Source organism: Octodon degus, unplaced genomic scaffold (genome assembly GCF_000260255.1).
Source record: "Octodon degus isolate 3935 unplaced genomic scaffold, OctDeg1.0 scaffold00007, whole genome shotgun sequence".
Taxonomy (NCBI): Eukaryota; Metazoa; Chordata; class Mammalia; order Rodentia; family Octodontidae; genus Octodon; species Octodon degus.
This window is the reverse complement of record NW_004524583.1, coordinates 23,694,141-23,698,997: the sequence shown is the minus strand read 5'-3', so window position 1 is coordinate 23,698,997 and position 4,857 is coordinate 23,694,141. Positions and strand designations below refer to the sequence as shown.

At 44.1% G+C, this 4,857-nt stretch overlaps 1 protein-coding gene across 1 annotated transcript in view; it reads left to right on the top strand.

Moving 5' to 3' along the window:
- Positions 1-3,142: 3,142 nt before the first annotated feature.
- LOC101592728 (leucine-rich repeat-containing protein 9) overlaps positions 3,143-4,857 on the top strand; it is a 120,796-nt gene continuing 119,081 nt past the window's right edge. Inside the window, exon 1 of the mRNA XM_023701646.1 lies at positions 3,143-3,224. The gene's annotated coding sequence lies outside the window, so the exon portion shown is untranslated. The remainder of the gene's footprint in view (positions 3,225-4,857) is intronic.

Sequence of the window (4,857 nt, the reverse complement as noted above, 5' to 3'; positions counted from 1 at the left end):
GCTGGGGGATTGAACCGCGGTCTCTGTGCTTTGCTAAGCTTGTTCTAAGTAGGTGCTTTAGACCACTGAGCCATCTCACCAGCCCTTTCTTTTCTTTTTAAAAGTCCCAGTTGGATGATACATTGTATGATCACACTACACACAACTGCTTCTGCTATGACCCCGCTGTGGATGGGTTTTCACACAGAAGCCAGAGTGATCATTTGAAAGTTAAGTCCAACCTACTCACTTCTCTACTCAAAACCCCCTAACAGGGGGGTGAGATAGCTCAGGGGGCTAAAGTGCCTGCTTAAGCAAGCTTAGGCAAAGTTAGACAAGTTTAGGCAAGCTTAGGCAAGCCACAAGAACTATGGTTCGATTCCCAGCACCATAGGGCGGGCTGAGCCCAGGCAGGTGTGGTTGTGCACACCTGTAATCCCAGCACTGGGGAGGCTGAAAGTAGGAGGATCACTACAAGTCTGAGCTGTGTAGTGAGATCCTTTCACAACCAAATACTTAAATACATACACACATACATACATACATACATACATAATAAAACAATTGTAAGTCTGTTTATTACAGTGCCTTTTCCTGGAATTTACTGAAGGTGTTCTTCACCAGGGAAACATAACAGATAAAACGTGGTCATGAACATTATGGAACAGCATACAGAATGCAGAAATAATGAAGTACGTGTACATGTAGAAACATGGATAAATCTTAAAATGGTGTGGAATGAAAAAGAATCAGAATAAAGTTTATATTATGATACTATTTATGTAAATTTAAAAAACAGACACAAAATAGTGCTGCCTGATTTTTAAGTATAAATGTAAAGTTTTAAAGAAACATAAAACTTGTTTGGGATGCGGTGGGGGATGGAAAAAAAATGAAGAGGAGCAGTTCACACCCATGATCCCAGCATTCTGGGCAATTGAGGCAGGAGGATCAAACCTTTAATCCCAGCCCAGCAATTTACATCTTACTAAGACCCTGTCTCAAGACAAAAACATAACAAGGGCTGGAGATGTAGCTCAATGTGAAGGTCCTAAGCTGAGCTGGCCACTCAAAAAATAAACAAATAATAATAAAAAAGAATCTAAAACGCATTAGTACAGAAAATCTCCATACCTTTTTGGTCTTCTGATATTAAACTTCAAGGTATTACAAAACAGAACATTAGATGTCACAGATCACAATTTAGTATAGTACTTTTTTGAGAAATTTTCAAGCAATCTAACAATATTTAGTTAATAAATTATTGTATAATGCAAAATTTTCATACGTGAGTTTACTAAGTCACCTATATTTTATTAAAATAAATAAGTTCTCAGGCATTGATGCAATACGCTTGCTACTCATAGTGGTAATATACCCAGTTGTTTCTAGAGTCACAATTATCTTTTGCACATAAATAAAGACATAAATTTATGAGGAACGGCCTCAGTCTAGGAATATGAATAGGTAGAGGAATGAAGGATTAGTTCACTTGTAATGACTATTTAACTTGCTGGACTTTTGTGGTTTTAATTTTCTTCTTTGTACTGATCCATAAAACCATACCATAAAGCAACTTCAAAGTAAGAAGAGACTGTGCTCCTCCTGTGGTTTCTAAATGTAAGTGCTAAGTGACATCTGGAAAGTATGAACAGCCAGCCAAATCCACAGAATTACTGTGAACAAAACCTTTAGTTCTCAAGTCACCAGCAGTCATTAATAAGTCTAGTCACACAGGGACTGACCCAGACAGGCCCAATGTTTGAGCTCCACCTAGAAATACTGACATTGTTCTGTTTACTCTTTATGGGATACTGTGTCAAGAAAACTGTCAGTTCTTTGGCTACTGAGGAAAATCACAACAGATTTCTATAGCTTGAAAATATGCAAAGCAATGTACTTGGGTAAAGGCTACTTGATCTCATTGTCATCTTCAAATGAGAAACTGGACATAGATAATTCACCTAACTTTTACATGATCCAGTTAATTACAAGTTTAGAAATGTAAATTATTGTCTTGTACTCACTATTTTAGGGAAAAGTCCTCCATGCCTAGTCATCTTGTTTTAGATTTTCGGAGATAAGCAAAAATGTGAGTCCTTAAACACAATTTTGTTTTTGTTTCTGTGGTACCAGGGACCAAACTCGGTGGACCTGGCACCTGTCAGACAGGCGTTTATGTCACTGAGCTATCTCCCTGCCCTTAAGCGCAAATATTTGAAGTAGCTTACTTTTACTCTACTGATGACGTAAACAATTCTCTGTAAACTCCATAGGAAAAATTACCTTTTCTATGTATTTACAGTCATTACTACAGATAAAAGTCGACTGAATCTGAGAATTCGTGGAATTCTTGACAGCTGTTAGATAAATGGAAGGGTTTCTAAAATTTGTTTGTTTGTTTTTTCCAGAGAGCAGTTTAAAACCAGTCTGCCGAAAGAGGCAGCCACCTGGTGGTGGCAGAGAGCACTGCAGCCACTGTATCCTAAACACACTCACTGAACCACACAAAGCGCAGCTCCTCAGTCCACAAGGAAACTAGCGCGAGTGACAGGTGCAATTACAAGCATCCTCTGAAAGCTCCGTTTGCAAGGTGCAAGCAATAATTCCACTATCTTTTCATCTAATATACCACTGTATCCATGTAATCAATATAAAAGCTGCACGCCTTCGGGCCGCGTCTCAGGCGATCGGGCACTCGGGGCTGCGGCCAGCGGCTCGAAGCTTCGCCTCCGGGGCATTTGGCCAGAGCGTGTTACGGCCCGAAGGCCTGCCAAGGACACGGGCAGGGGGCCCAGGGTCCCCTCCCGCGGGGCTCGGGCGCCCAGCTCCGTCCACGCGACCCCACCGTGCCTGGCCTCCAGGCCGAGGCGTCCGGGGTCTCGGGATCAATTTCCAGGTAGGAAAGTGGAGACTGGACGAGGCAACCCCGCCCAACCCCGGGACCTCCCGCGTTCTCCGGCTGGGAACAGCGGGCGCAGAACTGCTCCGAGACCCCGCTAAGACGCCACAAACTCCTCCCAGGAGCCCTCGCGGGGTCTTCCGGCGGACCCCTGGCTCTGCTGATTGGTCGGGGTTGCCGTTACGTCACGCACGTCACTCAACCTGGTCCCGCCCTTCGCCCCCTACACCAAGGTCTCAGGGGCGGAGCGCCGGTTTCCTAGGCAACCGCAGTTGAGTACACACTAGATCTGGGGCTAGGTGGACTTGTCTTGGCTGCCCCAGACTCCTCCTCTCTGGATAAGGTGAGCTGTGGTCGCCTGTGGGTCTCAGGCCTTCATCCCCGGTAGGCAGGCATTGGGACGTTTGCTATCAAGAAACCTGAAGGGTGCAGTGCAGGTAATAATCATGAGCCACAGGGAGGGTGACTGAAGGAGCTGAAGAAAGGAAGGTTACCACAGTCGCCTTTGCAGCCCTTTCGGCGCCATGTAGGTGTGGGACTGGGAGGACCAAGCGCTCAGGGCCCACCTGGCGCTGCTCATCGGGGTGATAAGGGCATTGGAATATGGTGATAATTGGCGGGTTCTGTTCCCTTTATCCCCAAGGAAGGAAATAATTGGATCACATAGGACTTCTATTTTGCAGTAAAGAAATTTGGTTCTCTCAAAAGACTCCTTACCCAACTCTGATGGCAGACGGAAACGTGGTCCTTTTTGGTCTGATTGTTATTACGCTCTTAATGGCCATGCATAGCAAAATTCAAACCATATAACAAACTTGCAGTGAACAACTAGCGTGTGCCAGGCACTAGGATGGGTTCATAGTTCTTTCCTTTAGTGAACAGATAACTGTTAGGTATGGTGGGTGATGTATGTAGGGCAGGTGCTGGCCTAAAACAGTCACAAGGAGGATGCTAACTCTTTAGAGAGGACTGCATTCTTAAGGGTATGTGGAGTACATCACAAAATCAAGGGGAAAAGACCTTTCAGGGAGTGAAACAGATTATGCCAAAGTATGGAGACATCTCACCCGATGCACAGGGCCAGAGTTGTGTCCGAGCTTGGGTTGCTCTTAGAGATCAAGGTTGATGGGCATGAGAGACGGGCAGGAGGCAGAGCACAATGGCCATGAATGCCTGCTGGGTGGAGTAGCGTGAGCAGAGTTACCTTTCAGAAGGTGGACTGCCCCAGGGTACGGAGGATGGACTGGGGGGACACGACAGTGGGAGGACATGGAGTGGACTGGAGGAGATGAGGCCCTGGAGGAGGGCAGAGGCCCTCGGAATGGAGAGAAGGGAAGTTTATGAGGAATTAAGGGAAGGATTTAATGAGTGAGTGAAGCTGGAGGAAAGGTTGAGGGTAATTCCAAGGCTTCTGACTTGGACCGTAAGAAGGATGGTGACAGATTTATCAGAGAAGGAATACACAGAAAGAAGTGAGCTGGAGGGAAAATGCAATGAGTCCCATTTTAGATGTGACACACTCAGAACTTTCTGCATGGGCAATTGCAGTTATTGCCCTAGAAAGAGGAAATAAAGATTAGTGGGGTTTTTTTAGCAGGAAGCAAGTAGTTATTTGAAATATAGTTTTTAAATAACAAGAATAGAGAAACTAAAGAGAAAAAAAAATCAAAGACAAAGCTCAGTCATCAGCATTGCCAAATGCTACATCAAAGTCAAACTGAGAACCGAAACACATCCAGTGTTTGGCATTTGGGACACTATTATTGACCTTATTTCTATGAAAGCAGCTGTGGTGGCTTGAAATGTCTTCCTATTATAGTAGGTTGACTACTGAAAAATGTTGCTAATGACTATATATATATATATATATATACACACATATATGTATATATATACATATATATGCTTTTCTGTGAAAATATTTAACCATTCACAGTAGCACATAGTGTAAGGGTCGAGTCGCCGCGAAGGAAAAC